Genomic DNA, 24,038 nt, shown 5'->3' with positions numbered 1-24,038 from the left:
TGGTGGAATAATATCCAATTGGAGGGAAGCCATGAAACTACAGTGAGGGAAAGAAACCCTTTAATGCAAGTGGACGCGTATTCAGAAGACATTTAAAGTGGAGTACCAGGTCCTGATCACCAGGCGGTCGACCCTCCAAAAGCCTGATCGACAATGTCGTTAATCGTTATCCTTGTAACTCTTTGTCGTTTTGAGATATGGAGTAATAAGTGTTCATCTAAATAAGCTGATAGAAATACTAATAATATGATTAATCTTGGCGTGGACAGATGTAGAAGATTAACTTTGAACTGAATCTGGATAAAAGCATTTCCAACATCACTTTTTTAGTTTTTAACAAACATTGTTTTTTACCAGAGAGTCCTGCAGGTTCTGGTGAGACGGTGGTGGGCGGACCTCTGACCTCCAGGGGGGAGGAAGATGTTGCACATTTTTTTTAAGTTAAATGCATCAATCTGGTGCACTTTGAGAGCAAAATGAAGAGGCTCTATCAATAACATGAACATAAATAAGACAACTGGAAAATAATAATGTTTGGTTCTGCTGCCTGGTGATGAAGCGGGCCCTCACAGCACACTCACAGACGTTGAGCCCACAGGCTACATCCAGGGCCTCGGACCGGAGAGTGTGTGTGTGTCAGAGGGCCGTTTGACTGACCGGGAGTGGAAGACGCTCAGCTGAAGCAACAGGTTAGAGATCATTACTGCTATAATGAGAGGTGAAAATGATTTTGGAAACTATGGCGGGATAAATTAGTCCGTGGCTAAGTTATTTTCGATCACTTTTTATAGTGTTGACGGACATTTCCTGCTTCAAAATGAAACTAGAAAAGAACCTTCTTGTGTTTTTACTCGTTTAGGAATAAAAACAAACACTGAAAAACAAAAATTTCGATGCATTTTTAAAAACTCACACATATGAAAGGGTAAAAACACCGTATGTGGGCATGCCACAGTGTTTTATCCGAGGACGACGAACGCTGAGCATTTTGTTGAAAGCTGTAATTTTAATCTCCCGGCACATCTTGAGGTCCAGTCTGGTTTATTGCCTCGACGTGCGTCTCCTCTGGGCAGATCCATTAGCCTAAAACACGAAAGCGTAAAGGTTTTACACCCTTCGAAACGCAAGGTCACACGGCGTCGTCTTACGCGACGTATCTCACATCACGGGGGCTTTTTCTCTCTGCTAAAGGGCTGTACTTTTTTTTATTTGGCAGCGAAGCAGCGGCAGACAGGGAGAGATTGATTTAGTGGGCTTCGGCTACATGCGCTGCTTTTGTGTCTGGAGTTGCAATTTAGATTTAGAAGACAGAGGGGCTGCAATCAGGAAGAGGTGGTAATCAATTTTTCTTGTTTGTGTGTGTGTGTGTGTGTGTGTGTGTGTGTGTGTGTGTGTGTGTGTAGTGCCTCACAGCTGCAGAGAACAGATCCAGGGCCAGTGGCGAAGGAGAGGAGCCTGTAATGATAACCGCTTCCCGTCATCGCTGGAACACAGGAAAGCTGTCTGCGCTCTTTATTACATGTCCTCCATTTTTATTACACGCTGCAGGTTTTTTTTTTTTTTTTTTTTCCTTCAGACCTGACAAAGAAAAAAAAAATCATAAATCATTTTTTTTTTTTTTTTTTTTTAATTAACCGTTGTCACCGATTGCCTCTTCACAAGTCAGAGAAATTACAGGTTCTCACTTTTCCAATTTAAGCTATCAAAAAAGGCAATTTCTACCGCCAACAATCGCAACAAAAAGCGACCTGTTAAAGCTCCGTGTTGTCTAATAGACTCCGTGCGTCACCGAATAACGAGCCGTTTGTGCGGTTTGTTAGCCCGAGCGTTTGCCCTTGTGCGGCTCAGAGGGGGTTTATCAGAAAGTTTCGCTGAGTACTTTATTACAGCTCGAGGACAGTCGAGCCAGCTGGGTCTTCATTAGTTTTAAACAACACGACTGTTTTCTTTTCCTTTTTTCCTTCTTCGGCGAGGCGCTGTGAGTGCAGAACACGGTTTCCAGCGAGCGGCGTGATCCCGTGAATGAGGGAAGGAAGACGGATGAGCGTACACTAATGTGTTAGTTTTCACCTTGAACACACCATCACTCTTCTTGACTAATTCTCAGGTTCAGGCTGGAACATGCGGTCAAAGCAGCGAGAGAGAAAGAGAGAAAGAGAGAGAGAGAGAGAGGCGCATGGCATGCAAGTAAAGAGATCAATCACTGAATTATATTCTAACATCAAACAACAGCGCTGCGGAGTTTTTAGGAATTACTGTTGCGTGTGTGTGGCAGGAGAGAAATAAAAAAGATAATTGGAGTGTGAAAAAGGTAATTCTTCTCTTATGAGGAACTGATTTCCATCGTCTTTGAGTCTTTGAGAGCTCGGCTGCTCGCTTCGTGTGATGATTTCAAAGCACAGGAGAGGCTGGAGACTGGTGCTGCTGGTGCTGCTGGTCCTGCTGGGTGTCGGTGGAGGAGACAGCTACGACCAGGAGCGCTGACAGCTCCATGACACGTGTCTCCACACCGGGGTGGGTCGAAATTCAAGAAATTCATATCTGATAACAAGTTGTTGGTGTTGTTCCTGGAACATCATCACATCATCACAGGTTTGTCCTGTCGTTGTGAAAGCTTGTGTTTCAACCCACAACGTGTTTCCCTAAACCTAACCAAGTATTTTTGTTGCCTTAATCTTGCCAGAAAAATTACAAAAAGAGACAATAATATGTTTAAATGAGATACAAACCCTGGTCTGAGTGAGAGTCCTACAGCAGAGCAGGTGGACTCCTGTCAGCTAATAAGGCTACTTAGCTCCACAGCTAACTGAGCTACTTGCTAACGGCAGCTAGTTGTGGTTATAGCAGCTTTTGAGCAGCATTTTAGCTTCCGCTAGTCGTCTGTTGGGCTGTAAATATGTGTCTACTGAAAGCAATTAACCCACCTTCAGTTTGATAGCGGCGATTAATTTAAAGAATCTTAAACTGTATTAATCAGCTCCTCCTTTACCTTGAATCAGTCTGTTTATCAAGTGCTGGTGTTCTCTTTTACGTCAGTCCTGTTTTTTTTCTATGTGGGAGTAACTGTACTCAGAGCGGGAGGCACTGTGGGCACTGTGAGCCATTAATCCGTGCAACTGTCTGGAAGATGAGCTGCGGTGTGAGAACACAGTATTTCCATCTTTTTCAGCTGCATCTCAAATGGCTGGACTGAAAGCTCAGCTGGGGAGTAAACGCTCCTCCGGTACAACCAATATGTATCCGTCTCTACGGCAGTGAGACACGAGCACCATATATATTTCTCTGACCGCTCAACGCGCCGCCCATTACCGCTCATTTACTCAGCGGGTCTCAATCACCCTGCCGACGTCCAATCTAATGTGACGGACAGTGCTAATGCAGAGATAAACCACTATAGGCGATAAAATGCGAGGACAATAATGTGTGCTCCCATGTGAGTCCCTGAAGCCAAGGCTCCCTCTCCTGCCTCTCATTATAGCAGATGTGCGGTATACACAGGGACAGAACAGGACAGGAGCTACACAACCACACACACACACAGAGTACATAAACTGGACCGTGAAATAGACGGAGGGGGGGGGGGGGGGGGGGGAGCTGCAGATTGCCTAGGAACGGTGGAGGTAGTTTATTTTGAGTGAGGATGAGATATGAGGAACTGATTTTCATTTAATGACCAGCTGTGTGATGTGGACTCATATAGACCCATCTAAAAACATTGGCTTTCACACACTGAGGAGGGTGGGGGCGGGGGGTGGGGGTGCCCGCCGTCAGCTGGGAAGGATAATAAGATCTGGCTCCCACTGACATGAATGGTAAGATTTGTCACCGAAGATTGGTGGGAGCAGTCTTTGAGGTGAGGGAGCGATCTCACTCGCACTGATAGAGAGAGCGCCTGAAATCTGCCTCCCTCCGCTCAACCTCGCCGCGGACGTAAGAGCCCTCATTATATTTTTCAAGACAGGAGCTATCATTTGTCTTTTCAGCATTACAGCGTTTCATCAACTTTGCGATCACTGATTTCTGTCGGCCTCTTGGGGGCGGTAGACAAGTTTGGATCACGACGTTGATCATCGCCGCTCACCTTGCGAGGCAGCTGGATTCATGAGATGACGAACGCACACACTGGTTGAACCGCTCAGCATCCCACTCTTATTTTGAAAAAACAACTAAATAAGCTGCCGCTACAGCGTCGGTGATATCAGACCTGGAGAGTATATTTCATTTAAAGTAGAGCAAAGAACGACACTGAGAACGCTTAACTGGATATGGTAAGAGTTTGAGAGAAGGCTGCTCAGCCGGTGACTGCGTTCCAACATTTGTAAGCGTGACATCAATGTATGTTTTTAAAGAGACCTCATAAAAATTTCCAACCGTGTCTGTGGCGACAAAAACAGATGTTTTGACGGGGAAGTCGGGACACCTCCGGCCGTGTTTGTGCCAACCAAAATGGGTATTTTTTCAACCACAACATGATCTTTTCGTCCCAACAAAGTGCTTTTTGTGCCTTCATTCCTATTCATTCACTCGGAAGACAAAGCTGGAATATTTCAACATATCTGTGGTTTGCAGGAATATACAATGCCAACATTAATTCTGGTGACTGGGTTGAGTATTTACTGTTACTATAAATCTTAATACATGTGTTTTTTATATGAAATAGGTGGATTGCATCTTACCATAGTTAAAGCTAATTGTTGCTAGCTGTAGCTGCCATCGGCTAGCTACCTCAGCTAGGATCAGAATCAGAATCACTGGACCGGACTGGGAGTTCAGAGTGGTGTTATCAGAGGGGGTGGGCTAGCTTGTTAGCATGCTAACATCAGTAGATCTCTCTGCAGCACAATAACGTTATCCTGTCGTTTCTTCACATTCTGTTATTGAAATCCAATGTTCACATATCACACCTGTTCCTGTGGACAACTTTCACTTTAACCAAAGGGATATTTTAAGATGGCATCTTTGCTGTCGCTCAAGCACGACTTGATGACCGACGGCTCGTCCAATCAGCTGCTACCTGCCCTTTTCCAATGACAGCTTCCCGGATGGTTCCCTTCCCTGGTGGTTGACTCGGCATACACGCTAGCTAACAGTAGCTTCATGTACAGATCCATCAATTAAGAAGCAGCATTTTCTTTAATTTAGAGTGTTGTCTTTGGCCTATAACTATAAAACCTTTACTTACTTATCATGCAAATGTTAAATACCGATGTATAAGCTGAAAACAGTGTGAGGACAGTGTGTGCAAATGTGCTACGATTCGTTCCCTGCTTCACATTTTGTATTTGCTCCTTCATTTGCTACTAAATTATTCTTTGAATATGAATTATTCTGACCTTATTGCGTGACCTCGAACACCCTAGAGTTCCCGTCGACGGGGTCAGAACGACTCTGAGTGAAGTCAATGAACTGATTCTTCATTAAAAACACATTTTACTTTCATCATATTCAGCTTAATGACAGTAATTATGATTTTGACCTTCTAGAGATGTTGTATTATTTTTTGTTAAATCCACCGAACTTGTGTGATATAATTCACAGTTAACATGGTTCCTACACTAGCCCTGAATACGAATGTTAATCTTTTTTTTTCTGATGCATCATGGTTGTATTGTTGATAGAAATTCAAGGTCTAGGTCGAGGGTTATAGTGCTTTCTTTTGTGGATTGCATGAATAAAATCCTGCAGAGCCACGACCCACTGATAAGATAATAAAATATGCCAGAGCACAAAGACTTTCTGAGCTGTTGCTTCTCATGACAATCCTCAATATTCTAAGTAGACATTCGGCCTCAGAGTCAGAAGTGAAAACGTTTCCCAGTGGATGTGTACTGAGATGAATAAAAAATGTAAAAACACATGAAATTTGTAAACAGGCTCGCACATCCGACGACCTTATACCAGGCACAACATAACCGCCAGCCGTCGGTCAATGTGTTGGGACTTAAGCATCACAAAGAAGTGTATTAAAGAAACCGTAACTATTACTCAAATTACTTGTTTGGCCTTAAAACAGCAAGAAGTTCAGTCAAAGCAGGAAATGAAAGCGGATGTTAAAGCACAGTATGCGCTCCGACACTCAAAGCAAATACGCATTAACTGAAAGCAGACGGCGACGTGAACATAAAGCTCGACTGTGCATCTGTGCATATTGTTTTTCCTCTTGTACAAACAGTTAAATCACAGCACTTAAGCACCGGCGGAGCAGATGAGACGGTGACCTTGATTGTGATTTCCCGTCACTCTTGCTTAAGGAGCACAATCGTCCCTTAACAAGATTACTTTACCTTGATCTAATGGATTTGCCTCTTGAGACAGAGTGATCTGACTGCATCTGTTGTTCCTTTTTTTGTTCGTATAGAACATAAACGCTTTGTCACCACCCCCGAACGCACACGCTCAACTGCTGCATTACTGCGAGGATCAATCGCAGACCCTTACTCTCACTGCGTTTCCTCAATTTGTCATAGCGGGCTGCTCTCCCTCTTTTTTCCTTCCTCCTGTCTGTATTTCTTTACTCCTGTGTGACAATCCCATAGGTGCACAGTGCAGCTCGCTTCAACTTGATGCTGAGAGGCTGTTCCATTTGGCAGTTAATGGAGACCCCTCCCCTCTTCCACCCGTGTCTGCCCCCGCTCAGCAGGTTAGATTGCAGACGTCAGGTGGAGGCGGTGACTGTCATCGCAGAATGACAGCATCCCGACCGGCCAGATTCTTTGAAGCCGATGCCTCCCGGTCTGCCCCGAGGTTGGTGAGGCATGCTTGGAGTCTGCCATAGGTGGAGGAGTCCTGCAGTACCTCAGCTCATTTTGATTAATGGACCTCTCTCTGCCCCTGAGTGAGCAATTATCAGAGGGTAGGCAAAGTCGTTCATCACTGTAACTGAGCAGCAGGTCGCTTCCACTGTCGAAAGTCATACCTGCAGGGCGAGGGGTCTGCGTCCACATCCCCCGCCTACGCCTCCTCCTCATCCTTATCCCATTCCTCCCCATCATCCACGCTGCCGGCCCGATGTTTGACCAGGGGTGTCCGTCTACAGAGGGTCAGAGAGGTGGTGCGCTGTGTGCAACGTGGTGCTTACCAGGAGATCAGATTTCCCCACGGTAATTATTTAGCCGCTGCCTGGCCTCTCTCTCGCCTTGATCAAATTCAAGCCTGCACGTTATTGTGAGATCAAGTTCCCACTCAGTCCTGTGGCACCGAGCCTGGAATTCACTTAGTCTTTGCAACATGACTGGCACGTGTTGTGAGCAGCCATTGTACTGTAGCTGTTAGTGGATGTGTTCGGCATACTAACTGTCCTTCGCAGACAGAAGAAAGAAAGCCACAGTTTTCAATTAAAGCTGACACAATCGCCACCAATTGCTATGAGCCCGCATAAGTCTTTTATCAGCAATAACAAGAAGTTTATTCCGAGGTATGCGAGGGAGGTACCCTTACATCTGTTGCCATAGAAGCTCTTGCACAGTAGAATATTCTTGATATGTTTGTTTAGATGCATACATTCAGATGTTCTATTTTTGTCAGGAAAGGGCGACTCATTCACTGAACTCACAGAGAAGTTTCAGTTAACTTAGTTTAAAACATTCAAACATGAACAAAAAAAGACAACTATGTATTGTGCTGCAATATATAAGTAAATAAATATGTAAGTCCAACTTCCCGGGGCTGACCTCACTGTCACCTCTGCTCAGGCCACCTGAAGTGGGAGATAACTGACCCCCGTCCTCCTTCTTGTTTCTCTCCCACCGTATCTTTGTCTTACCCAGAATCCTGCTGTAAATCACCTCTGTACTTTACTCCCCGTCTTCATACTGGCCTCCAACTGTGTTCGATTCTTTTCCGGCTCTGCAGCTCGCCCTCGCCTGAAAACCTCCTCCATCACATCAACACTCTCCGAGCTCCTGGTTGGGGCAGAGTCAGCTAATCTGGTCTCTACCTGCACTGCTAACCGAGCTAACGGTGTCTACAATTAGAGATTACAGCGCGATCCATTTACCTCGGAAGTAGGAGCTGGGAATGACATCATACCTGAGTTGACCACGTTCCACTATGAATCAGAAAATATCAGTTCTAGCCAGGTTAGCCACAGTTGATCATTGTTAGCAATAGCAGGTAGGAAGCTAGGTTTATTGTGTCAGTGTTTATTGTACAGCTTTCACAGCTGGTGATACGCAGAGCAGCCATCTTGGCTTTTGAGGTGGTGAGGTGCGTTGGAAATCCGATTTAAAGGGGCGTTCCAGTTAAAATCGCAGACTGAGAGCTCAGAATTCCGACTTCCCAGCTGAAATGGAACGCGACAGTACGCCGCTGATATGCTGCCCCCCATCTGTTTAGAGTATGAATTCAACAGGTGGCCCCTTTCTTACATATCTCAGCTTTAAACCCACACTGAGAATATGAACATCACTAAGCCTCGCGCCTCAGTGAGCAGATTAAAAGGCACTTGACACCTGATCAACCGCATCATGGTCAAACACGCTTATCAATTCACACTAAGCAATGCTCGCAGCAGACCTGACTGCCAAATGTGGACACACACACACACACACACACACACAAAAACACACACTTGACTGTTCACGCTCCCTCACACAAACACACACACACACACACACACACACACACGGAGAAAAACATACCTACAAAAGCAGTGACCTTACTACTGTTAGTGTCCATTAGTGTGACTGACAGTTGGCCCCTGAGGTTTTGTTAGTATTCAGTGGAAACTCTGACCCTTCACTCATGCAGAACTTACACCCACCCTGTCTATCTTACAAATCGTTGCGAACACACATCTCTGTATTTTATTCACATATTTTTAGACTCTCGATTTCCCCCGGGGGCAACATCTTTTAGTATGCGCTGTAATGATTCTGCATGGCTGTGATGTTTGCATTTGGGCTGGGAAGGACGACGTGTTTACAGAACTGGAAGCGATAGCGGCCGTCTGATTGCCCGTTGCTGTGTTACAAACCTGTAATCCAAAAAATCCCTTCACCCAAAATGCAATTAACAAAATAATTGTTCTTTCCTCACAGACCAACAATTTACCCGAAATTTACCTGAAACCATTGGTCGATTACCAGTTTGTCTCCAGGCTGACCCCGCCGGCTAATGGCTTTGGAGGGAGGCCAGAATCAGATTTCCTTTTAACGCTGTCTAATGGGCTGTCACCCTATACATTATGAATGCAAACCAACCAAACGCAAATCATTCCACCATCGCTATTAGGCCCTTTTTCTATTCATTGATTTCTCTCTTTACTTTTTCATCTAACGATTTCCCTCCTCCCCCTCCACATCTCTCTTTATGCACGCTGGTGAATCTGTTAAACACTTTCTATTGTAGGCTTAAAAAAAAATAAAAAAAAAAGAGGAGGGAGGATTTGGAATGCATTTGAAGTACGGAGATTTTGTTTGACCGCCCTGTTATCAGATCACAACGTGTAATGCATCCGAGATGAGCAGCGTCTCTGTCACTATTTATATGTACGTACGAGTGTCTCTGTCTTTTCCACCTGAGAGGAGAGCGAGGGGGGGGGGGCGCCGTCTTTGTTCCACCTCACCCACGTTTTGAATACTAAGCGGCCGAAAGAAATATTAGACACACGATTTTTTTTTTTTTAAAGATGCAAGATATTTTTCATCTCAAACGGCCCGACCACGTTTTATAAACTGCTGGTTTTCTCATGCTTGGCTTTTTTTTTTTTTTTTTTTTGCGGAGTGTGTATTTTTCGACTGCTAGATGGCAACAGTTAAAAGTAAATAATTTACTGGAGTGTGATGGGCGACATGGTTTGTTTCTCCGCGTGAGTAAAAAGCTATCATGAGAAATCTGGTCAGGACATTCTGCTGCTGTGCGCTGGAAATGCCGAAATCTGTGTTCCTCCACCCTGTCCGCCCTCCATCACCCCATATATCTTGCCGTCTGCATCTTTTTTGCTCATTCCCCTTGCCCTCCTTTTTTTTTTTCTTTTTTTTACCATCTGTGACTGTCTTCTCCATCTCTAGCTCACATCTTTATATCACTCCAATTCTCTTGCACGGGGAGATGGAAATTGAGTGGGAGGACTGGGTTGCAGGATAAGATGGAGGTCTCAGAGTGGACAAAAATAAAATCCAATTTCAACAAAAAATAATAATTCCCCGCCGCCGCCGCCTCGACGTCAGCCCTGCTAGCTCTCGCTGCCCGTCTTCAGCGGGAACCTCAGTCACATCTCCAGAATCTCAAAACCCGACACGCAGCAGGAGGCCAGAAAGAGAGAGACCATGCGCCAACCCACCTCTACTCTCTCACAACTGAGATTGGACACACACCATTGCCCCCCCCCTTTTTTTTTTTACTTGCAGCATATCATAGTAGACAGAGTGTACCAAGTGAAGCTGTGCTCCAGAGAATCTCTAATGCTCAAAGTTGATGGTCCAGACTTTTAAAGATCTCAGCTGTTTTAGCAGCGAGAAGAGGAAGGGGCCCACGAGGGACCTCATGCTGCTACTTCACAGCGAGCTTTGCGTTGATTACGGAAAGACGAGGAGCAGTAAAGGTCCTCGTCCGCTGGGATCACTTTCCACGTGGTGAGCGTCGGGCGTCTCTCAGCGGTAACAGCCGTCTCTCAGCCATAGGAGGGCTTGTTTCTCCTCGTGGGGAAGACAATGTAAACCTTAAAAGTGTCATGTCTATCTGAGCTGACAGTTCAGTGGGAGTGTTGACAGGTGAACAGAGTTGAAAAAAGAAACGGAACAATATGAGCACGGCAGCAAAAACAAATAAAATGAAAAGGGATGGAATGTTCGACTAACGTGTCTGTGTCGTTATCTTCCGCCTTGTAGATGACGGTGATCACGCAGGGTTGCAGAGCGCGCGAGGACGCATTGATAGCGGCTTTGCCGAATCAAATTCAGATTTAGACTTCCAAATCCGTCTCTCATGTTGAGTTTTATTGTACCACAAGCTCCCCAAAACGGGAAGAAAAACAGACATCTTCAGATATATCTGGCCGGCGAAGTTAGGAGCCATCTACTTATTTTTGGAGGGTGAGTAATAAGGATCCTCTGGAGCTGTAATCTAGTTGACTGACAGCAGCTCACAATGCCTTTCTCCACACCTAACCAGCAGACATTCAGTAAAAGCAAGGCAATTCATGTGAGGAGAACACAGACAGCCAGCGAGGTGAGAGAAATGCACTCAGCCACAAAGAGATAAGAAACAGGGAGGAAGATGAAAGTCGGCAGAGGTGGGGAAGAAAATCCTCACAAGATCTTAAATTTTGTTCTTCCAGCTGCACAATCTTGAGGTAGAACCTGAGACATTTGGGGCTTCGCCTTGACTTTCAATCACTGTCGCACCACGGTGTGTGCCCACGTTCTGTAAATGAACACATCTTTGAAGACGAGCCCCCTGAGACAAAGTATTTAAAGAAAGAAGAGTCACTGGATTGTTAAGTCCACACTGTAGACAAGAAGAAGACACTGTGTTAAAAGTACTACAAGGGTTTTTCGACTGGTTGTCTCAGTTTGATAGCGACTAGTGCAGTGCCTGTTCAAAACACGTCTGGTAATGTGAGGGCTTACAGATCCAGTCTTATTTATGATTTAAAGTCTGGATAATTACGTCGGCACTTTCCGACTACAACAACCGATGGCAGGCATGCAGGAGCGCTCTGCTATAGTAAACACTTTAGCCCTTGAGGCTAACTTCAGCTAGCATACAGCGAGTCACGAAAACTTTTGTAATGTCACCTCCAATTCTCGCGTCTCCCCACTCAGCCGAACCCAACTAACCTTCTGCTTTTGTTTATTTTCCTCACTGCGACGCTTTATTGCTGCACGTTGTTGCACCGCGCTGATCTCCACTTTGTTTACATCTGCTTCCCCATGAGATTACGTGAGAGGGATCAGCCACAGTCTGCAGAAAACCATGAAGCCGGAGCGCTGAAGCCGTGCACCTGCTGCTGCTGCCGCCGAGCAGATTGGAGTAAGGTGTTTATTAAAAACTACTGATATTTAAAAAGGTGATGTGTCCAAATTGCACCAAAAAAAGAATAGTTTTGAAAATGTTTACTTCCTGCTAAAACAAAAGCACGTGCTAAACGAGTCAAGATCTCGGAGTGCTCATGCCGCATTTGTCCTCAGGGGTCGCCGGAATCAACATAAAAATGTTAATTGTAGCCGCTTTAACAAATACGGTATAGGAAACATTCATGAAAGACTCTTCTGCAGCTTTACTGAAGTTCACAATTTTTATTGATCTCAGTGGAACATTTTGTGAGCAGTATTTCACTCCACATCAGAGCTCCTGCTGGAGTTCTGATATTAAATTAAGACTCCACAGTTTCAGCTCTCTACTCTCCAGATATTTCAAGCAAATACACACAAATATATATATATAAATATATAAAATGGAACAACACTTTGAGACCATCAATCAATCAAGGTGAGTGAAGTACAGTATATACAAATTGTTTCAGGCTCTTGGGATTTACTGTTGGTATTATAAATATGGGCACACAAACTTTCAGAAGGATAAGGTCAGTTCAAGGAGTAAACTAGGCCATGCGGCATATCCAGAGAGTTTGGGAGGAGTACGAATTTGAGTCGGACTGAATGCACTGCAGAGTCCAGTGGGACCGGGAGGCGGGGAACACAGGAGCAGAGATGGGTACAGTTGGGGACACGCTGCAGCCAATCACACCCTGTGTTGTTGGATTTTCCTCGTAAGACCTCATTCTAATCTTATTTTGATGCCGGGACACGGCTCACTCAATCATTAAAATTTCCATAAACTAGCAATTTCATGCAGGATAATAAAAAGGTCTAATTCAGTGGAAGCAAATAGCACCTTGTGTCCTCAGGCGCCCCTTATCTCACAAAGAGATATCAGATTGTATTCTGTGTGCAACCAAATTATATTTTTGTTTGCCTCAAAGTGCAAAACAATCTTGCAGACATCTGAACGAGTGTTTTGAAGTAGTGCTTCTGTGCCTGGATGAGGCCATTTCTACACTCGAGTTTAATCTTCCAGATGTGAAAAATGCGACACTTTGACTCAGCGGATGTTGGAGGATTCTGTTTGTCTCTTAAAGAGTCCTGTGCTGAAAGATATGGATAAAGCAGTTGTCGTGGTTTTTTCTGGGTTTTTTTCCATTTGTAACCACACATCCAGATATAGTAAAAGGAAAGAAATCCATCCGTTAAACGAGGTGCATCATGGGGGCTGGGAAGGTGGTGCCCTGAGTGTTAAAGTCGGGTCCAGTCTCTGCCATCGCACTGTGGCAACCCTGGGGAGGGGAGGCTTGTTTTGTTCAGAGCGCCTTTGTTCAGCCGCGATAGCAGCGATAAGATGGAGCTTATCGTCCTGAACATAGAAAACATAAAATAGTATCAGCACATCACTGTTCATGCATTATTGTTGATGTAATCTGAACTTCATGTGCTCTGTTGTGGCCTCATTTGTGAACTTGAACATGAACTTACAGATCCACACGTGTATGCACATGCACAAACAGCCGCTCTGCAGGCAGCTCTTTTTTTTATTTTTTTTTTTAGCACCCGTTGTCAAGTCTCTGTGCTTCTAAACCCCCGTCCTCATTAGACAGCAGCCCATCGCTCGGCTCCGCAGTCGCTGTGGAAGGAAAGCAGTAAGAATCTCTTCAGTACACACTCGTCAATCACTCTGACGTAAAGGGGAGATGAAGATTTCACTGGCCGTGCTGCCGTCTGTAGGTTATGTTGCAGGTCAAAACAGCTCCATGGAATTTGTTAAATTGAAATTCACTATATTTACAGTGTTCTTTTCTTGTAGGAAACAACCATTTTTTTTGCTATGAGCATATGAATCTGGGGGAAGAAAGCATGTTATACAAGATGTACAGCATATTCACAACAGAAACGTGTATCAAAAAATCATTTCTAACCGGTTTTGTTACATTTGTGGCACCACATTGAGCGACAAATCTATGTACAGTCTAATGAAGCCCAATAACACAGTCCTGCCCTGAATCTCATCTCGGTGAGTGACCTTTATGGATCATTTGTCTAGGCCTAAATTACTATTGCTGTCGATGCGCTGGATTGCTGCAGTTAGTACAGTTCAATGCAGTAATTGCATTTAATTATGCTCAAATATCCCCGCTCAAATATGGATATGATAAAGAAAAAAAATGCACCAGCAGCGAAAAAATAATCATTAGGGATTAATAATTTATTAATGATCATAACTCACTCCTTACTAACTACTCACATTTGCTAAATAGCTGCGGTTCAAGGACTACATAGACTATATATGGACAATAAGTAGATAATGCTGAGAGACTAGACAACAGACTGGAGGTTACAGTCTAATAATAAATCATTAAGTCATGATTAGTACATAAATATCTTTGACTTTTCTCAAGAGTTGTTCCTGATTAAACTATGAACCAGCTGCTGAATGACACAAACAAGTGATGACTCATTACTTATTACCTAATCATTAGTTACTCTTTCGTTGCTGCTTGTAAGATAAGAACATAAAGGAAAAACGCAGTAGCTATTATATCATGTTTATGGGTTGACAAGGGACTACTTAGTAACTACTTAGTAACTATCAGTACCTACTCAGTAGCTACCTAGTAACTATCCAGTACCTACTCAGTAACTACCTAGTAACTATCCAGTACCTACTAAGTAACTACTCAGTGTGATGTATCTTTTAACTTCATGGGGGCACAAAAATAGTAACTAATGATTACATAATTAGTGATTACTGAGCTGTTGACAGTTTGACTCACTCAGCAACTGGTTGATTGTTCAATCATATCAACTCAAAGAAACTGGTCAATATGTCCATTGACAGATATATTAAGAGTTCCTAATAATTCATTATATATCATCAATTATCTACTTTATAATCCTCGAATCACAGTTATTCAGGAATTAGCCTAAAGGTGTTTCTGATTAATTCCTGAACTTTACAAATTACCAATTTTTGTTACAACCAGATCTAGTATTATGGTAGTTTAGTTAATTCAAGCTCAGGGGCTCCCTCGAAGGGGTGATACACTTGCTAAAAATTTACGTTTTTTGAAGATGACAGTGAGTTACCATCTTTCTAGATTAAGTTGATTAAAATAATATGTGGTAGTTAAAGAGTTGAGTCAACGTCTCTTGATCTAATAATCATCGCCATTCAGATCAGAAATGAGAAATGAAACCAGGAGAAAGAAAGCATGATAAAATAGCCAATTAGACTTTATGTTAAAAAAAAAAAAAAAAAAAGTGATTAAAAGTTTATCCCATCTGTTCGGGGACTCCCAGAACACCTGGCAGATTTGGTGCCCTGCCAATGTTCACTCCATGTCAGCTCCATGACGACCTTGTTATATTTGTTCCTAATCAACAGGCGACTCATCAGGCAGTGTCCAAGTGCACTGTGACCTCCCGGCCTCTAGGGGGAGCATTGCACTGCCTTGTCAGCCACAATATTGCTACACAGGTGGCACTAACTCAAAGTAGGCCAAACATAGAATCTGATCAATGATTCAAAGAGCCAACACGCTTCACTGCACTGCAAATAAAGAAAAAAAATGAAATATTTATATAAATATGGTTTATATATTACAATTATAGATTTATCGCCGGCCATCGGGAGGCAGAGGTTCGATTCTTTTCTGTTGCATCAACCTTTTTTAATCACCATCACATCAACCAACACTGCCCTCAGTCCTTCGAGCTGTTACTTGTTAAATTGCCTCGCGGCTCCAATCTGTTCTCTGGGTTTTAATTAATCTACCATCTTTCCGATCCACGCTCGTCGTATCTCACTGGCCTGTCTATTCTCAGAGCAATCTGTGTGTTTGACTTTTTGTGTCTGCCCCTGCTCTGACTGCACGTGTCGTCCACATTCATTTATTAAATGCATTCCTTGTTTTATGTGTACTTAAAAGACTTGATTTCTACATTATTACATGGTTCAGTTGATGGTTGCTGTTTAATGTTCTCCACTCTGGAACATACTGTATCACCATGCATTGTCCCTGTTAATATGCCAGTAGATGAATAACTTGTTGCTTCAAGACCTTCGCCTCCACTTAATTACTACTTTATTTCATACGTAGACTTACTGCAATTTCCTCAAAACCTCATTCATGTGCTCCTTTTTACATGTGGTCACTCAATACTGTAAACTAACCAGCCATGACCAAACCTTCATTCCTGACTCTTGTCCTTGTATCTTTTCCAGCTAATTACACATCTCCTTGGAGTATGATTGGCCTGTTGATTTGAGTTGATTTAGTCTTTCACTGTCGTGCTTTCAGTTCTTGAGATGTCTGCGCTTTTCTGCAGGTGAAGGTTCTGCAGTTTTTTTCAAGTATTTCTCCTCTGCAGATTTCATTGTCCCCGTTTCCTTATCTAGAAAAAAAAAAACACCTCTCTGCCCTACAGGGCTGAGCTTTTGTCACTGGATCGGCCTGTACTCAGTGAACAAGCACTACACTGGCCATCCAAGACCAAACACGGTGTACCTTCTCTTTTTTCCCCCCCTCTGCCAAGTGTACGAGGAAAAAGCAGTAAAAGGCACACCATCAGACCAAAACCCAACTTTGCACTAAAAAGGTCCAGTGTGTAGGATTGAGGGGGATCAATAAGCAGAAATTAAATATAATACCCAATAAATCTGTTTTCAGAAGTGGATCAGATGTGATTTAGTCTATGCATCTGAGAGGTCGTCCTTGAAAACCATTTGGAAAAAGGGACGGTTGTTTAAAAAAATACTTGGCTGGTGATTGGACGAAGCGTTGGTCCGTCTCCACGGTGAAGTTAGCAATGAAAATAAGCAATGTAATGTTGGACTGTCAAAATAAAGGCTCAGAGGTCCAGTTAACAACATTATTTAATATATAAAGTCTGTTTAGATTCTCAAAAATAAAGCTAGCTGACAAGCAGTACACAAAGTATGAAGGATAATGACTTTTGAATTGTTTTTAGCTTGAAACAGTCGTGGTTTGGTTAGGGTTAGGTAAGGATCATTCTTGGGGTTAAATAACTAATAAGTTACACAAGTGATGCCATTGTAATAACTCACTCACTTATTTTACATAACTTCAAAACAAACCCCAGTCTCTGGAGGGGAAGTCCAGTGAATGAAAGTCAAATATTACTGTCACATGTTATTTTTGTAGCGTGTAATACGGGTCGTCACATGGAAACCACGGCCTGGAGCTGTGAATAGTTCCTCAGAAGACTCCTCACATCGGTCTGAACCGCTTTGGTTCTGGACACAAGCACACAGCTTCAAGCCTGGAAAGATGGATTGTCAAAAAAAAACCCCGCTGCTTTGCAAGGTACACCAACTCCTACACACTGGACCTTTAATGCAAATGAGACAGAAACTTGATAATGTGATGAAAACGTTGATGAAACTTTGATTTCTCGACTGAAACGATGATGTACAAGGGCTCACATGCGCAGGCCTGTCCTGACCTCTACGAGATGGAGGGTGATTATTGTTTTCTGTTTTAAAAAGGCGTTGAGAATTCTGTTGTTGTCGACACGCCGTGGGATCAAAGAGCTCTTTAACTGACTGAAATGCAGTAACACTATCACTGAAATGCACTTGGTAGTGAACAATACAGTTGGCTGGATCTATTCCACAGTGCGCTTGGCAGGAATTTTAGAGGTCAATGCGGATTAAATAGCTCAAATGAAAAAGTCTTCTCATTTAGTTACAGCGAAACGGAAAGTGGCGTTAATCTCGTCTTTGATGAAACAAAAAAAAAAAAAAAAAGGACCCGGTTGCGTTAAAATCCCGCTGCATGTGTTTAGACTCTGGAGCTGACAGAACAAACACTGTGAAGCTAAAATTCAATTTACCTGCTGAGGCCAAACGCATCTTTTGGGTTTGGTCACATGTTCACTAAACACGGTCCATCACAGCCACTAAAACAGATAGAAAACAACCAGACTAAATACAGTGTAGCCGACACAGGAAGTCAGTATAACGGTTGTTGTAATGGTGGACAACAGGACTTACGCTGTGATGCTCGAGTCGGCTGGCCGGTGAAGAGCGAGACGCAGTTCTGTGCCAGGATGAGGCACAGAGTACAGAAGGTGTAGCTGCAGTCTCCTGAACACAAGCCAGAGCACACGTTCACGCACATCTGGCAGCAGATGTCGCAGCAGTGGTCGGAGCAGTATCTCCAGTCGTCACACGCACGCGAGCAGCAGCCACCAGCCGGCCCGCATGCCTCCTTACTTTGTAGGCACGAGTTGCGAGGCTTGCAAGACTGTAAGCCCATGGGTCTGCCTGTTAGGAACACACACACACACACACACACACAGACGAGATATATTGAAGAAGAAAAAAAAAAAAAAATCACTGTCTGGAAAAACTGTACTCGTTTCAAGTCCAGAATTGGGATTGCGGATGTGTGTACCAGATGGAAGCCGCGGAGAAAAAGATTCTGATAATTGACTGTCAGCCTGTCCAGAACATTGTACAAATTTCCTGCTATCTCCAGTCCAAAGTTCTTTCTGCACATGTAGTTTTCTTTTCTTTCTTTTTCTTTTTGCTGATGTTCTCTTGCAAACAGTTTGACCAACTTTTATACAGTTTCTTGATGTCACACTTTCTCCCCCGGGGGCCTTCAGCGCATTCAGCAGCCTTCCCCCTCCACATCATCCGCCACGTTCGTGAGACCAGGAATAAAGTCAGACGGAGCAACAATTCAGAGAAGTAATCAGCCATTCAGGCAAGTGAGACAACCTCAAATGTCGCCATCAACAGTGTTTTCCTTTGTTAACAAACCCAATACGCTCGTAACAGGGAGAAAAAAAAAAAACAACCTTTTAGGCTCCGAGCATGAAATTAAACAGAGAGGCTCTTTCTTACTTCTTGTCACGGGGGCCTTCGAGATAGAGACGGTGGTAGGCAAGGATAATGAGCAATGCTGCGCGAATGGAGGAACACTTATTTAATTACAAACAGCAGCACTAACTATCCAAGTCTCCCTAAAAATGAAGACATATAGTACAGCAGATGTTTCCGACGATCTGAAACTAAAATCGTCTCTCCTTTTCCCCTGCGGATCGACTTTGAAGGGGGAAAAACAATGTGCAGATTTATTGTAATGATCCTCATTTCACACACACACACACACAAAAAAATCATTTGCTATAAGAGAAAGTCTTAAAAATGAGACTTACTTTACACAGAGAGGGCTGGTGACAAATCAGGAGCCGCCCAGGGCGTGCAAAAACATAATGTCACATAGATAACACCTTATCATCATTATCATTACAAACAATCAGCCTGAAGCCGGTCGCATTCATGACAGAGCGCACAGCCGCTACAGTGTTAAAACAAACGTATACGACAATCAGAAAAAGGACTGCGCGAAATATACAGTCAGCAGTCTCGCATGGAGCTACAACACTCACCACTCGGTCCCGTATGAGGAGGCAGCTCGGTCCTCAGCGAGCACTGGTATCTGTAGATCTGTGAAAGAAGAAGAAGAAGAAGAAAAAAAGAAGCCCTGATTGGAAAACTACCATCTTACATCACGTCTGGTCGCACTTTTAACTCGCTCCAGTGATCGGCTATTACTTCAAGCACCTCGTGCTGGAACTGATCAGGGAAGGACTGATTTTAGTTTCAGTGCAGCAGGCTTATTGGAAAAAGACTTAAAGAGTGTTTCTTGATAACCGTCCATCGCCTGCCTTTAACTCTTTTAACCGCTTTTGGTGATCTGTAAACTTTCTAAAAAGGCAACAAATCGAGCTGGTTTGGTTTTCTGATTTGTATATTTTTATTTGTCATGTTGAAATTGTACTTGAGCACAGCACCTGAGTAAATGTGCGTAGTTACCCTCCATCTATGTACTGTACATTTGGACAGATTGCATATTTGCACTCAAGCTTGTGCAGCATTTTGTTAACAAGCTAGGTTAGCTTTTTCTACAAACCTTTTTCAGTTATATTCTGTAGAACATCTCTGAATAACCTGACAGCATTCAATAAATCAAATGCTCTAACAAATAAAAGAAGCTAGTACCTGCCTGCCCACACACACACAACGCCCTTCACACTCTACTACTCATTGTGTATGAATGTGGTCTTCAACAAGGCCACGCGAATGTAATTTCAAAAAACTATTAGCGAGCGAGCGGCGCGAGAATGGCAGAGAATGTGCAGCCAGAATTGACAGCGGTTAGCTTCCCTAGCTAACTTCTGAATCAAAGAAGGAGTGAGAGGCAGTGGCAGTGACAGAGGAGCACAAATCACATTAACCCTGAGCCAAATAAAAGAGCTTCTGCGACAGCAACACACTCCTTTAGAGGCCAACGTTAGCACGAAGCACACAGCAAATCTGATTAAGTTAGCACAAAGCACACTCCTACAGCAGTACGGAGTAACTGTCACGCCCATGATACTTTTCAGATTAAGCATTAAGCTAAATCCTCATTATGGCACACTTGTTAATTTATGTATTTATCAGACTACAAAAAGCTAAGAGAGCGTGTTGTACGCAGCAAACAAGCTGCTAACACACATCCCCCTGTCAGTGTCAGTGTTGTGTCAGATTTAATCAAAACTGGGACCCAAACGCAACACACTCCAAAACTAAACCAGAAAACAAATGAAAGAACAAACCGGTGCAGCTCGAGGCCTCGAGCAGCAAAAGCAGGGCAGGAAAATGGAGCAAGGAGACGCAGAACAACACAAGGACGAACCAGAGCGAACCAACAAAGAGTGAAGGGGAAACACCGGCTTAAATACACAGGGGTGATTAACTAATGAGACGCAGGTGCACAAGGAGAGAAAGGGAGGAAGTGGAAAGTGAAAGATGACGCATGATGATATAAACTACAGAATAAAACGGAATTCATGTGTTTTGAGGAGTTGCTCTGCAAGGCGGACGCTGGTATTTTCAATCCATTTTTATCCTTTATATCAATTTTTTTCTGAGTCATCTGTTATTGTTTGTTAATGTGACAAATAAACCTTGAAACATATTGAACACTCCCACATCACATCGTGTATAGAAGTGGAAAGCGGAGCGAATCGTACAGGAAGTGATATCGAGGTTGACTGATCAAAGTTGAAGTCACTCCGCTCCAGTTTGTGGCGGATGCAGCCTCTTCGACTGTCTATGAAAACCGATCACCTCTCTCCGAAAAAAAAAAACCAATGTGATGCTGTGATTAAAAAACTCTCCCCAGGAAACAGATTGCCTTTATATTTTTTACTTACATATTGTATTCTCACAGGAGTGACACTCATCACGGTTAATCAAGGACAGAGAACAGACTACATCTGTTCACATGGCAGCTCTCCTGACGTTTTATTATTTCCCTTCCCTCCTCCTCTCTGTCACGCTGTCTCTTTCTCTCTTTCACCCCCTCCCTCCTTTTTTTTTCCCAGACACACTCGTTGCTTGCTTCTTGCTCTCTGTAACACAAATGTGAGCCAGGCTGAGAGTGACAGGTGAACGACAGTGAAGCAGATTTGACCTTGACGGCTCCGAGAGTGAAGTGACAGTAATAAAAGGCTGTAGTGAGCTATTGTTGGCCCCGGGGGCATCCATTAATGAATGACATGAAACAGCCGTGAGATGCAGGGACAGGCAGGGGAGGAGGAATGATGGAGGACAGGTGACAGCAGCCCACACACGGCCCTCACCTGTGATGAGCTCAGCCGGCACCCGGCAAAAGGTTTGGCACCGGAGACCGATGTGCACACATGTATACCGGCTATGTAAGGAGGTGTCAGAACACACAACCACCTACAAAACACTTGCAGTCTGAGGACATTCTGTCAAAAGGGTGTGTTTACTGTAGAATAAATCACCAGCTATTTCATTACATTATTCATGTGCTAAGTAGACCCCATCTGTACCCGAGGGCGAGTTACAGTTTTTTTTTTTTTTCTCTTCCCTTCCACCTCCCACTCACTCCGACTCTCATACTCGGATCATGCACCGATACAAACCCCAGTGACAATTCAGCTTAATCCCCAGTTTCCCCCCCCGCTGCAGCGCATCCTGTTAGGGAATTGTCGAGAGTGTGGAAATGAGGCTATTTCAGGGATTCCAGCATCTTAGAATCAAAAAAACAGGCTGAAAGTGCGGGCGCGTTTTTCAGGTTTCTTTACGCTCCGGAGGAAATTCGTCCGTCTTTTTTCCGGCTGATATCAGGATAATTATAGATAATGAATTGATAGGGGTGATAAGTGTCAGACCACTAATGGAATGCAGTACTTAACCTCCATAATCCCCCCGTGCCCTTCACTTAGTGTCAGGATAATTAGATTACCGCTGCTGATACCTTCCTCACTCGCAGACACTAACTTAAACCTGCACGCTCCTGCCGACTACACACACACACACACACACAAACACACAATGCGCCTGTGTGACCGACTTGTTTGAACTTGTCCGCACATTTTAATGCGTACACATATTTTTATATTAAGTGGCGGGGAGACTAGTTTGAATGAAATTTCAAAGTTCAAAGCGACTTGGTGCGAAACAACCAAATTGCCAGAGTGGACATGTTGAAACTTTACATTTCTTTAGGATGAATTTGCAATTTTATGTCATGACTACGTTTTGTGTTATTGTCTGGTTGCGTTTAGGTGCAAGAACCACTTTGAAAGGAAAGGAAAAGATTGTGTTTTGGCTTATCCGGTTGCACAAACAGGGTAAGAAATCACGTTGAAACACAGTCTTGAACAGTGGTCGTTTCGTCGTCAGTTGATGGGCTTTAGTAGGAAAATAGTCCATCATGCACATCTATCAAGGATTAAGATGAGAAAACAAATCTTGGATAGTTGTAATTACAGTTCCATCACCTCAGCGTTGGGTCCAGCAGTGCTGGGTGTGATGTCCGCGATGTATTTCCGCCGCCTGCCTTGGGAGGATGGCTCAAGATAAGCAATGAGTAACAGTTTAACCTGTAAAAACAGTGAGAGATTTACTGAACCTGTCGGAGAAGATATGGCCGTGCCGGGTGATATATGGCGGCGGGGAGGGCACACTGTGTAACAGGCGACTCCAGCATTTCATCCGAGTTTGGCATAGACACTCATATTTTACCCCAGCCATCCCCCAAGGGCTCTGCTCCAGCACCCCACATCTCTACATCACTCATATCAAGTGGGTGGGAAGGAAGATCTAATTGGCAGGTGGCGTGTCACATTCAGGGCTGTCAGGGAGAAGAATAAGTGGCGGAGAGGGGGGAAGAAGATGTTAGCAGGGAGGAGCCTCAGGTAGCAGGGAAAAAGGACTGTCAGAATTTATTCTATGTATTCTCAGAACTGTAATGGTTCGATTTACATTCAGTTTTCGCACAGGTATCCATCGTGCCCAGAGGATTGAATCCTAATGACTCTGATAATCCCCTGACTTTTCATTTAAGTGATTTGCTGAAACGTCTCAGCGTCTATTTGATGGAATGGCACAAATTCTCGTAGAGACGTTTATGGCTCCCAGATTGTATTTCCTTGTAACCTTTGCTGAATTTCGGACTTTTCCTTCGGCAACTATCGGATGGATCGACATCAAACTTGGCACCGACATTTTCAAATAGTATTCCAAATTAAAGGAGCTACAGGGAGCTTTTATTTTGTGTTGACTCTGACGCCCCCTGTGGGCAAAAGCAGGATCATCTCCACCAGCTGTTTACAAAGATCTAGCATGTGCATTTCTTTTGCAGGCAAGTGAACGAAAGACAAAGCATGTGTTTATTACTAGGATGCAGAGCAATGAGGTCATCTAATTGTTGCTTACTGTAATATGAGAATGTCGAAAGCATCTAAAACTTGTGTGTTGTACCTCGAGAGTACAGAGTTTCCTCATACCTTTAATTCATCCTCGACACTCTGCTGCTCCGGCTGCAGTGGTTGTTTCCTTATGTGGGTTATATAGAAGCATCAGTTCCCTGTAATATGTTGAAATGATGAAAGTTTCTGGGTTGTAACAAGCCTACAGAAATACACATCCAAGTTATAATCTGATGCCTCTATGAGTAGGACTTGGAAGACTTGTCCACCTCAGTTTGGGTT

General features: G+C 43.7%; 1 long non-coding RNA gene across 1 annotated transcript; it reads right to left on the bottom strand.

The window, feature by feature from the left end:
* Window positions 1-12,224: 12,224 nt before the first annotated feature.
* LOC115575051 (uncharacterized) lies at window positions 12,225-20,738 on the bottom strand. Its single transcript, XR_003982621.1, has 6 exons — window positions 20,628-20,738; window positions 19,416-19,473; window positions 18,010-18,282; window positions 17,850-17,915; window positions 13,473-13,620; window positions 12,225-13,353 (listed from the first exon to the last, which is right to left on the bottom strand). It is a non-coding gene; the product is annotated as an uncharacterized LOC115575051 (long non-coding RNA).
* Window positions 20,739-24,038: the final 3,300 nt, after the last annotated feature.

Source organism: Sparus aurata, chromosome 23 (genome assembly GCF_900880675.1).
Source record: "Sparus aurata chromosome 23, fSpaAur1.1, whole genome shotgun sequence".
NCBI classification, from domain to species: domain Eukaryota; kingdom Metazoa; phylum Chordata; class Actinopteri; order Spariformes; family Sparidae; genus Sparus; species Sparus aurata.
The sequence above is the reverse complement of the archived record's forward strand: the minus strand, read 5'-3'. Positions and strand labels throughout refer to the sequence as shown.